The 12,263-nt window shown below is 35.1% G+C and overlaps 1 pseudogene; it reads right to left on the bottom strand.

The window, feature by feature from the left end:
* Positions 1–560: 560 nt before the first annotated feature.
* Positions 561–3,017, bottom strand: LOC102485988 (mitogen-activated protein kinase 6-like; annotated as a pseudogene).
* Positions 3,018–12,263: the final 9,246 nt, after the last annotated feature.

The following is a 12,263-nucleotide window of genomic DNA, read 5'->3' as shown; positions in this document are numbered from 1 at the left end:
TAGAAATACGTATTGTGAAGCACTACGGTGGTCTTTGTTTTGACACATACTTTTGTTACCTTGAAGTAGATAACACATGCGTACCAAATTCAGCATTCATTTTCAGTTGCTGCTGGTGTCATGTGTTTTAAAAAATGTGTACAGTATGAAAAAATGGAAAATACTCATGAATGAAGAACATTTTAGAAAAAGAAATAGATATTCTCATGCAACTCTGCACAGTTGCACTGTAAATTTCAAAGCAAGATTTTTGTTTCCTGTAAAACAGATCATTGTTCTGAGAGAATCCTTTGTACTTATCAGTGCATTTCTTTTGTCTCATGTGTTGATTATTTTGCTCTATTCAGTGTTTCTGTGTGCAAAAGACATGCAGTTAAAATGAAAACTTACCTCGCATGTTGAAAAAAGTCCGCATTTTAAAAAACAAAAACTAAAAATCCTTACTAAATAACACCATCTGATTAAAGTGAAAAAATGACTTAAACACTGGTAATTTAAAAAAAAAAAAAGAGAGATACAAAGCACATTTCATGAATTCAAAGAAATGCCCACTGAGTGTTTTAGTTCAGATGATTTAGAATGCTGCTGTATGTTTTATGAGAAATCTGAGGGGAAGACTTCAGAGCAGAAGATGCTAATGTGGCCTGAATGGACTTAAGTAGTGACCCAACTGGACTGTGAAACTGCGATATGCATATGGACTGCAGCTGCTTGTTAAAGAGGAACTCCCCACTGTTGTTCAGGAAGGCTTCTTCATTTCCTCTCTCCCGAAGCTTCCCATCTTCTACTGGTTCAGTTTCTAGCATTTCAGAATCTCCTTTCTTGCTGAAGAACTTGATCAAGTAACTATGAAGAACTTGTTCAAGTAACTAGCATAAGTATTTTCCTTCTCAGCCTGTTCATCCTTCCTCACCTGGTAATAAAACTGATTGATGAGAAAACTGTCCTTCCCCCAACTCACAAACTGGTTATCGCGGGAAGACTGATATAAGGCTTCTTACTGAGCCAAGTTGGCCATTTCTTTTTCCTGCATCTCTGGGTTTACTAACTTTGATATCAAACTTTTCAATTATAGTTGGGACACTGAGTTATTCAAGTCGTTTAATTTATCAGTAGGCGTGTGCTGTGAACTAAGCTGAATAGTTCCTGTGATAAAAGAATCAAAATCAAACCCTGATTCTTTTCCCTTTCTTTTTCAACCAGTTGTGATGCTTCCTCTAGTGCTAGCTGGGCCTTTACGAATCCATTCCTTTCACATTTTGACTTTTCTTTCTTATCAGATTTTTCTTTGCTTTGTTCTTTCCAATTGGATAGATCTTCAATAAACTTGGGTTCATAGCAATGATTAACTTCACTCTCTTTCCAAAGTAATTTATCTAAATATTATGATGACCTCATTTTGTCATTATAAGTATGGCTACACTCCAGATCACATTATTTGTTTTCATGATGATCTGGGTATTGCCATCAAGGTTCCATGGAGAAATTGGTATCAAAAACAGGATCCTCTAGGGAACCAGCAGTTAGCGTAATGGCTATGTTGCTGGACTCCCACGTAGTCGACCGCGGTTCACATCCCAGACCCGGTGGCGCGTGTGTGTGCATGCTCAAGATCCCGAGAGGAGAATGGAGGAGAAGGGATTGCAGCACGGCCATCCCCTCTGGGGGGGTGATTTCTCACTTTCTGTCTCTCTGTCTCTCTCTGTCTGTCTGGCTAGTGCATGCGCCCTATAGTGAAAAACCTCTCAAAAAAAAAAAAAAACCAGGATCCTTCAGATACTTTTCCTGATCTCCATCTAAATACTTTTGAGGTAAACTTGTACTTCTTCATCAGTAACATCAGACAGAGCTCTTGGGGCAAGCTGAACTTCATCAATATCAAAGTTGTTATGTATATGCAAATCATGCTCTGAAAACTGACAGTCATGGTACCTTTCCCAGTTACAAATGTGACTATGAGTTTCATTCATAAGCAAAATATTATCAACTTTATCTTCAGTATGAAAAAGATGACTTGAAATTGACTCATTCATTAGAAAAGAATATATGCTCATGTAAGGGTGGGAAAGCGCTTCTTCTTCTGTCAGCCTATCCATGGGGCTAAATTTCAACATTTGTTCCAGGAAACCCAGGGTTTCTTGACTAATTTCTGGAAGCAGCTGAGTTAAAGGTTTGTGTGACTCAGTCCTGTCATTTCTAATGTAAACTGGAATTACGCTGAGAAGCTCTTGATGATCTTCCTTGTGAACAACAGGAATAGATTCTAAAATCAGCTGCCTCTGTTCAAGTTCATGTGCACCTGCAAAGAGGGTTTTAGCAGTCAGCATTTCAGCAAAGATGCAGCCTATAGCCCACATGTCAACTGCTTCAGTGTAATTATTAGGAGAAAGTATAAGACATGGATATCTGCACCATTTAGTAACCAATCCTTTAGAAAGATGACCCTTATAGGAATAACGAGAATCCATGATGTGTGCAAGACCAAAGTTACCGATCTTCAGCACCAAGTCTTCAGTATTCATGAAAATATTAGCTGGTTTTAGATCTCTGTGTAGTATGTGTGCTGTGTGAATATACTTATGCCCATGTAGCAGCTGACACATGAAAACCTGGGTATGCTCTTCCAGTAAAGGGCCCTTCTCCAGCACATTAGCCAAGTCTGTCTCCATGTATGCCTGAACAATGTAAACACTGTTCAGTTCTGTAAGAGAGCCCACATCATCTGTTAACTGGCTTCCACTGGGATCAAGAATTTCAAACACTCACAATGTTATCATGGTCAAGTCTTCTGATGATTTTGATTTCATGTAGAGCATGTTTGATAGTCTGGGGATCAGTAAGGATAATTTGCTTGATGACTACTCTTTGATCACAGTCATTGCCTATAGTGTGTGTGTGGGGAGGGGGGCCGGGGGGAACAAGCCATTGACTCCAAAACCCAATGGTTTTAAGTCCATATATGGAGAGCCCAGATCAAAACCATGAATGTTCATGAGACTTACACATTTCTCTGCCATTATGAAACTCTTACTATTGCATTTTTCTTTCAAGCTGTTAAACTTGTGTAAACAAGGAAGAAAATTGGCATCAAAAGGAAAGGTCTTTCAAAAAGGGAGGAAAAGATAATTATGTTTTCATAGTAAGATGGTTTCTTGGTGATCATTGCATATACCAACTGGCCTATTGAATTCCCCTTAGGTTTAAAGCCCAAAAAGCTCTACTCATGCTGAAAATTTAAAAGATTGCTGTACTCATAGTTCAAGAAAGAGGAAGCAACTCTGCAGACATTTAAAGAAAACACTCAAGAAACTCAAATGGAATGAAATGATATACTATGCACTCAGATTTACACTGCTAAACAATTTAACATTTAACAAAAATGTGAATAAATATGCACACAACGGGCATCTATGAACATTCTCCTCACAGTGCAGATACATTCAGTGTTGGACTGGCCCTGAGCAGCAATATTCTATGGTGCTGGTAAGCACTATTTCCATTTTGCTTCTTTTCTTCCTCTGTTGTTCTATATATGTCAACAGGATGCCTTAGCAGCTACTGACTAACATGTCTTTTGTTAGTGATCAGGAGGCTCTAGCTCACCACAATCATGATCAAAGCTACCCTCCATCTTACTCTGATACAATGGGATTTCTTGGACTCATGGAGAGAGTGCAAAGCCCAGGGATAGTCTTCAGTGTCGGGCTCTGGTCTCTAGCTGTGCCAGCTGCAGCAGTGTCTCTGGCCTCTGAGGCTCTAGCTTTACCACAGTTGCCTCCATGTAAGACCTACAAGAGAGGGTATGGGAGTGAGGGTAGGGCCGATTATCTGTGGTTGAATGTGATACTGTTGTAGTCTGTTATGTGGTTAATTACCAAAAAAGCAACAAAAACAAAACCAAGCAAACAAAAAACCTGAGTCTGAGTAATTTAAGAGAATAGAGGATTATCCACCTCACAATTTGGAGGTCCAAGGTCCACATCTGCATCACAACATGGCAGAGGGCAGGGGCTTAAGCAGAGGAAAGTTTGTTCTGTATTCATATAGGGTTCTGCCTCATTTCCTTTCCTTATAAACCCACTAGGACTCATCTGCCCTTCTCTAACCAACCAGTTGATAATGTCCACCCAAAAGTCTTTTGATGCAATAATTAGATAAAATTTTCACCCTCTTAATCACACTGAAATCAATTTTTAATACGTGAATTTTGGAGAATGCTCAAGCCACAGCAGATAGTTTGTATAATACAAAGCTTTTAAAATGTACAGATATTTGTTTTGTGACTAAATGTATGGACTATTTTGGATAATTTGTGTATACTGGTAAAAAAATGTATTTTCTGCTGTTATTGGATGGGATTTTATATATCCCTTAGGTTTTTTAAGTCTTAAGTGCTGTATTGTGAAAGGTGAAAACAGATTTTTTCCAGATATTATTATAATATTATCTATTTCTTCCTTCAGTTATATCAATTATGTTTTGTACAATTTTGATCTCTGTTGTTTGGTAAATATATATCTCTAACATTCATAGCTTCTTAAAGATTTGCAACCTTTATCAGCATGTGATGTCTGTTTTGTCTCTTGCAAAAAAAAAAAAAACTGCTTATAATACACATACCATTTGATAGATAATCATGCAAAGTATCTCCAATAAAGAGCATTATTTTGGGGTGTTGACAGGTATCATGGTGGTTAAGGCTCTGGATTCCCACATGGCTGATCATGGTTTGAGAGCCGGATGTTATGGCCTTCTTTCTCACCTTCCTTCTCTCTCTCCCTGGTCGAATTTTAAAAATAATATAGTGAATAAAATTTAATACAATAATTCTTTTAAAATATTATATTAACATTTTAATAAATATTTGTAAATATTACAGTTATAAGAAAATCTATACTGAAAGAGTATACTATTATTAGCTACTGAAGTCCTAGAATTATAGAAAACAAAACTTGAAAATTTAGCCCATGTCCTGGCAACTAATCGAACCTTTTGATGGTCCTGTGTATTTTCTTAGAGAAATGTAAAATATAGATTGGGAAAGAACATGAGTCTAATAATCATGATGACAACATGTAGACATAACCAGTGGATATGCAAGTCTTTTCAAAATTCTCCTCACTTACATGATCAAACTAATGTTTTAAAGGAAACTTCTGATTTCAGCAATGGAGTTATTTGCAACAGAGAGAATATTTATGCTTAAGCATCAAAAAAATTCTGCTTATATCTTACTTGCTTTTTCAGAGATTTTTTATATAGGGTGCTTATACTCACCCAAGAGACACAGAGACAGAGAGACAGAAAGCAAAAAATCATCCCCTGGGGGGAAGGCCACACTGCAGTCTTTTTTTCTTCATTCTCCTCTCAGACTCTGCACACATACACCTGGCATAAGTGTCAAGGTGCTGTGTCCAAGACTCAAAATATTGTTGACCACGTGAGAATCCATAGCCCTAGCCACTATGCATTTGCTAGCCCCAAATCTTATTTTTAAAAAATACTTCTTTGAAGGCAGAGAAGAACTACTGAGGTAAACAAAACTCAAATGATCCCTTCAGCCAGCTTTGTAGACATCTAAATATATTAGATAAAAATATGTATTATACATTCAAATTAGGTCTTCAAGTTGTATTTATAGTTGTTAGTTGATAATCAAGTTCACTTTTGTTTGAGAATTCATAACAGTATGACAGGAGTCAATGCATTATTTCTAATCAAAATTAACTGGTGAGGGAAACCAAAGTAGAAATTATTATATATATGTTGTAATGTGGTCAAGTAAGTTAGCATCTTTGAACACCTCATGTCTTATCACTAAAAACAAAAAAAGGAAAGAATAAATGATCTTCAAAGTATATTCAAACAATAAACATTGTTTTCCTTTTTTTTTTCCTCTTTTCCTTTTAGGTCCTTTATTCTTACTTTATTTTCTATTATGCATTCACTGTATATCATTAGAACTTATGAAATGAATTTTCCCAGAATGAATACACTGTGTATTAGTCCAGTTAAAGATACTAAATTTTATTTCATAGTTTAAATTATGGTATCACTCTGCTGTCTTGTGGATATTCTATATCCCACCTGTAAGGAAAAAATACTTTGTTTTGCAGATGAATTTTTTACTGCTCAACTAAGAACACGTTTTAAAACTTATCATGTAATGTGACAGAAAATGAGACAAAAAATAGCTGTAAGTCAGCTTGGTCATATGGGTTGGAAATAAAACCAACGTTCCATTCTCATCATTCCAAAATAGGATAAACATTTTTCCCCCTTTTTTGCTTCTCTATTGCTCTTTTCTTTTCTTTCTGCCTTGTTTATGATTTTACTTATTATTATTGTTATTTTCTTAAATGTACAATTTACATTGATCACAATACATCTTTAGCATACAAAACATGTTTTTTTTTATTTTTTTTCTGGCATGAAGAGTGCATATCAGTCAAGACAAAGACCTTATCCTATACATTATCATCAGCAAATAATCTATTTTCTGTGTCAATTAAACATATCTCTTCCCATTCTCCTCCCCCTCCCTGTTACCAATCTCCTATTACCCTCCCCCACACTGTGCTATCCACAGTTGCCCTCCCGGCTATTATGCCTTCCAAACTTTCAGTGTCTGCTATAGAGCACAGACCATTGGTATATATTGAGTGGGGACATACAAAGTTGATCTTTCATAATCTGACTTATTTCACTTAGCATTAAGTCTTCCATTTTTTGTTCACTTTGTATCAAATGTCTGGGTTTCATTGTTTTTTTTTTATGGCTAAATAATATTACAGATAGTACGTATGCCACATTTTTTCAACCCACTCATCATTTATTTCTAGAGATTTTGGTTGATTTCATGTCCTAGCGATTGTAAATAATGCTGCAATAAAAATGGATGTACAAATGTTTTTCTGACTAAAGGTTTTCCTAACCTTTGGGTAAATACCTAAGAGTGGAATTACTGGGTTGAACGGTAATTCTCTGTTTGTAGGTTTCTGAGAAATCTCCATATGGTTCCTCCCAGTGATTATACTAATTTACATTCCCACCAACACTGTAGGAGAGTTCCCTTTTCACAGCCTCAGCAGCACTTATGATTACTATTATTATTTAATTTTGGTTATTCTGAGTGGGGTTAAGTGGTATCCTACTGTGGGTTTGATTTGCATTTTACTTCTGATAAGAAATATTGAGCATGTTTTTCCATAATTTTTCACTATTCATATGTCTTCTTTGTAGAGTTATCTGTCCAGCTCATTTTCCCAACTTTTGATTGGATGGATTATTTTTGCAAGTGAACTCTTTGAGATCCCTGTCTATCCTGGTTATTAGTCCCTTATCTGAGGTATAGTCTGCAAATATATTCTCTCACTCTGAGGGTTGTCTTCTCACTCTAATTATTATTTTGCCGTGCAGAAACTTCTCAGTCTAATGTAGTTCCATTTGTCCATTTTTGGGACTGTCTGTGGTTTGGAAGTCTTCTTTAATAAATCTTTTTTTTTTGAGAGAGAGATTTTCACTGTAGGGCGCGTGCGCTCGCCAGACAGACAGAGAGAGACATAGAGACAGAAAGCGAGAAATCACCCCCCAGGGGGGATGGTCACGCCGCAATCCCCTCTCCTCCATTCTCCTCTCGGGATCTTGGGCACGCACGCACAGGCGCCCGGCGTGAGTTTTTTAAGCCACCGGGTCCGGGACACGAACCGCGGTCGACTACATGGGAATCCAGCGACATAGCCATTAAGCTAACTGCTGGTTCCCTTTAATAAATCTTTGAATACTCCAAGGTCACTAGGAGCTTTTCTTGTGTTTTCTACCAGTATTTTTATAATTTGAGGTTTTGTGTTTAGATCCCTGATTCATTCTGAATTGATCTTTGTTAGTGGTTAGAAATAAGTGTCCACTTTCATTATTCTGCAGGTGGATATTCAGGTCTCCCAGCATGATTTGGTCTCTCAATTCTGTTCCATTGGCCAACCTGCCTGTTTTTGTTGTAATACCATGCTGTTTTAATTATCACAGCTTTGTAATATGTTTTGAAGTCAGGGACTGAGATACCTATGTTATTACTTTGCACAGTATTGCTTTGACAATAGAGGCCTTTTTATGACACCAGAAAAATTTTATGATTGCTTTTTCTATTTCTGTGAGGAAGATCTCTGATAGTTTGATTGGAATTGCACTAAATTTGTACGTAATTTGGGTAAGATTGACATCTCGATTATGTTAATTTGTCCATTTTAGGAACATGGAACATCATTTCCACTTTTTTGTATCACTTTTAATTTCCTTTTCAAGTGCTTCATAGTTTTCCTCCTAGAGGTCTTTTACTTCTATGGTAAGATTTACTCCTAGATGTCTTATTGATTTTGTAACTATTGTAAATGGGATTACTTTCTTCAATTCTATCTAATTTTGTGCATTGTTGGTGTATAAATATGCTGTAGATTTTTGTCTGTTGATTTTGTATCCTACAAATGGCTACACTTTACTGTAGCCATTCATATAAGAGTTTTTTGGAGGATTCTCTTAGATTTTCTGTGTATAGAATCATAACATCTGCAATGAAGATACTTTCACTTCTCTTCCTATTTGGATGCCTTTTATTTGACTCTCTTGTCTGATTGCACTGGCTAGAACTTTCAGTATTATGTTTAAAAGGAGTGGAGAAAATGGGCAGCCTTGTCTTGTTCTAGTTAAAGTTTTTAGTTTTTATTGGGAAAAGTTTCAGTTTTTTCCCATTTAGTTTGAAGTTAGCTGTGGATTTTTCATAGATGGATTTTATTGTGTTGGGGAATCTACATCAATTTTGCTGAGAGTCTTATTCATGAATGGATGTTGTATTTTATAGAATGATTTTTATGCATCTATTGATATGACCACATGGTTTTTATCATTCCTTTTGTTAATGTGATATATTATATTTATTGTTTTTTATATGTTGAACCATCCTTGCATATGTGGAATAAAGCCTACCTGGTCATGGTGTATAATCTTTTTAATGTGTTGCTAAGCATGATTTACTAGTATATTGTTAAGAATTTTTATATCTGTTCATCAGGGATATTGGTCATAAATGTTCTTTTTTTCATTATGCTCTTATCAGGTTTAGAATTAGGATGAAGGAGGCTTTGTAGAATGAATTTGGGAGGGTTTCTTCTTTTTGGATCTTTAGAAATAGTTTGAGGAGAATTGGTGTCAGTTCTTTTAAAAGTTTTGTAGAGAGAACTGAGATCTAATGATTTCAGGGATAAGACCAATGAAGATGTTCTCTGAGAAGTCACCTAGTAGAGCCCACTCTGTCCTTTTCTTGCTTTCTCTGTCTCTTTCTGTTTCTCTGTCTCTGTATTTTCATTTTTAAAATTTTTATTTTTTAAAAAAATATTTTAAAGTAAAGTTTTATCTTGGCTCTGAAATTCTCCTTTATGTTGGTAGTAGTCCTCATCCCCTTTCCTCCTCCCATCTAGGCAAACAGAAAGGACAGGCCACGTTATAGCCAGAATGACCAAAACCACAGACAAAGACAAGATACTTAGGCTGGCAAGAGAGAAACGACAAGTTATCTACAAAGGATATTCCATAAAGTTAAGAGAGGAGCTCTCATTGGAAATGATGCGAGCAAGGGAAGAATGAGAAAATATATTCAAAATGTTGAGTGAAAAACAATTTCAACCAAAAATACTATTTCTGGCATGATTATTCTTCATATGGGAAGAGAAGACAAGAACATTCTCAGATAAACAAAACCTGAAAGAATTTATCAACATCAGACCAGCTCTCCAGGAAATTCTGAAGGGAGTGCTATCCCAGGCAAACTAAAGTCAGACACACAGAAATAAGAGTTCTAAAATATATATTAAATATATACACACATACTATATATATATATATACACTATATATATACACACACACTATGTATATATGCACACTATATATACACACTATATATATATATATATATACACACTATGTATATGTATATGTATGTATATGAGACAATAAATGGAAAATTATTTGCTGATAACATATATTATTAAGCCACTTTCTAGATAGAAAATCACATTTTGTATGGTGTGGTGATGTTCATTGAAAGTATGTAAAATAAATTAATTGATGAAAAAAAGTTTTGTAGAATTCAGAAGTGAAGCCATTGGGACCTGGATGCATTTTTGTTCACAGACTATTTATTACCTAGTCAATCTCATTGCGTGTTATGGGTTTATTCATACTTTTTATTTATTCCTGGTTAAGTCTTGGTAAGTTCTATGTTTCCAGAAATTTGACCATATAATCACTCATAGTATTCTCTGACGCTATTTATCTTGTTATTTCCATTGTAATAATGCCTGTGTCCTTCCTAATTTGATTTCTCTGGTTTCTTTCTCTGTCTTTTATTAATCTAGCTAATGGTGTGTCAATTTTCTTTATCTTCTTCCCAAAGAATCAGCTTTTTGTTTTATTTATTTCTGTTTAGTTCTTTTATTTTGTTTTCCATTTATTTCTGCTTGAATCTTTATTATTTCCTTCTTCCAGGATTTTTTTTTTGGGGGGGTTCAGTTCCCTGGGTTGTTATGTTAGGTTGTTTATTTGTCACCTTTCTGCTTTTTCTTTGTGGGCACTAATAGCTAGGAACTTCCCTCTTTTGACTGTGTTTGCCGTGTCTCATAGGTTAAAAACACTTGTTTGTTCAGTATCACTGGTTTCTATGAAACTTTTGGTTTCATTTGAATTTCTTCTATAGTTGTAAAGTCATTCAGGAGTAGGTTGTGTAGTTTCCATGTTTTTGTGTATTTTTGAGGACTATTTCTGTAGTTGATTTCAAGTTTGATTCATGATAGTTAGAAAAGATGCTGGATACAGTTTCTATACATTTGAATTTGTAAAGGCTTGTTTTGTGCCCTACCATGAGGTCAATCTCAAAAATGTTCAATGTAAGAGTGAGAAAAATGCATATTTTATGATTGTTAGGTGAAATAGTCTGTAGATGTCTGTTAAATCCATTCCATTTATGGTATCATTTAGATCTTGTATCTCTTTGTTTACTTTTTGTCTAGATGATCTGTCCAGAGGAGACAATGGGATACTGAGATCCACAATGATTATTGTGTTGCAGTCCATTTCTCCCTTGATATCCACAGTTTCTCTTTGATGTATTTACGCGTTCAAGTGTTGGATGCATAGACTTCTAAAAGTATTATAACTTCTTCATGAACAAGTCCTTCTAATATTGTATAGTGTCATTCTTGGTCTCTTCTTACATCTTTCATGTTAATGTCTATTTTGTCTGATACCAGTATTACAATTCTGATCTTTTTTGGTTTCCATTTACATGCAATATTGTTTATTTCAGGTTTTCACTTTATGAGGTGTGTTTCTTGTAAGGAGCATATAGATGGCTTCTGGTTTTGTATCCATTCAGCATGTATCTTTTAATAGGAGAATTTAACCCATCAACATTCAACACTACTGATATTTGTGGACTTATCCTTTTCATTTTGTTAGTTATTTTCTCACGTGTTTTTGTTTGTTTGTTTTGTTTTGTTTTCTTATTTCTGTTTGTCTGTTTAATTTAGAGCTGGTCTAGTATTGGTGAATTCCTTCAGATTTTGTTTATCTGAAAATAATTTTGTTTGTTCTTCCCATTTTAAGGACAATATTCCTGAGTATCATATTGATGGTGGAATTGTTTTTCTTTTAATGTTTTGAATACATCTTCCAATTCTTTCTTTGCCTGCATTGGTTTAGTTGAGAGATCTGATGTTAGCCTAATGGGATAACCTTTATAAGTAACGACCTTTCTCCCTTGCCATTTTTAGAATATTGTCTTTGTCTTTGATTTTTACCAATCTGGCTATGATGTACTAGGGGGAGGATCTTTTTATGTTGATTCTATTTGATGTCCTTTTTATTTCTTGGATCTGAATTTCTCCATGTTTCTCTCTCTTTGAAAAATTTTCAGATAGTATTTATAGCAACTTTATTCACTACAGCCATTATATGGAAGAATCACCTTATGTCCATTAGCAGCTAAATAGATAAGAAAATGTGATATATTTACAAACTCAATAATATTCAACTATGAAAAAGAAAAATCCTATCAGTTACAAGAATATAGATAACCCTGGAGGACATTATGTTAGTGAAATAAGCCAGGCACAGAAAGATAAATACCATGTGATTTCACTCCCAGGTACTTTTATTGGGATTGTGTAAAATATGTAGATTCATTTGAGTGGAACTACCATTTTGATTATGTTA

The sequence above is a fragment of the Tupaia chinensis genome, unplaced genomic scaffold (assembly GCF_000334495.1).
Source record: "Tupaia chinensis unplaced genomic scaffold, TupChi_1.0 Scaffold000181_1, whole genome shotgun sequence".
Taxonomy (NCBI): Eukaryota; Metazoa; Chordata; class Mammalia; order Scandentia; family Tupaiidae; genus Tupaia; species Tupaia belangeri.
The sequence above is the reverse complement of the archived record's forward strand: the minus strand, read 5'-3'. Positions and strand labels throughout refer to the sequence as shown.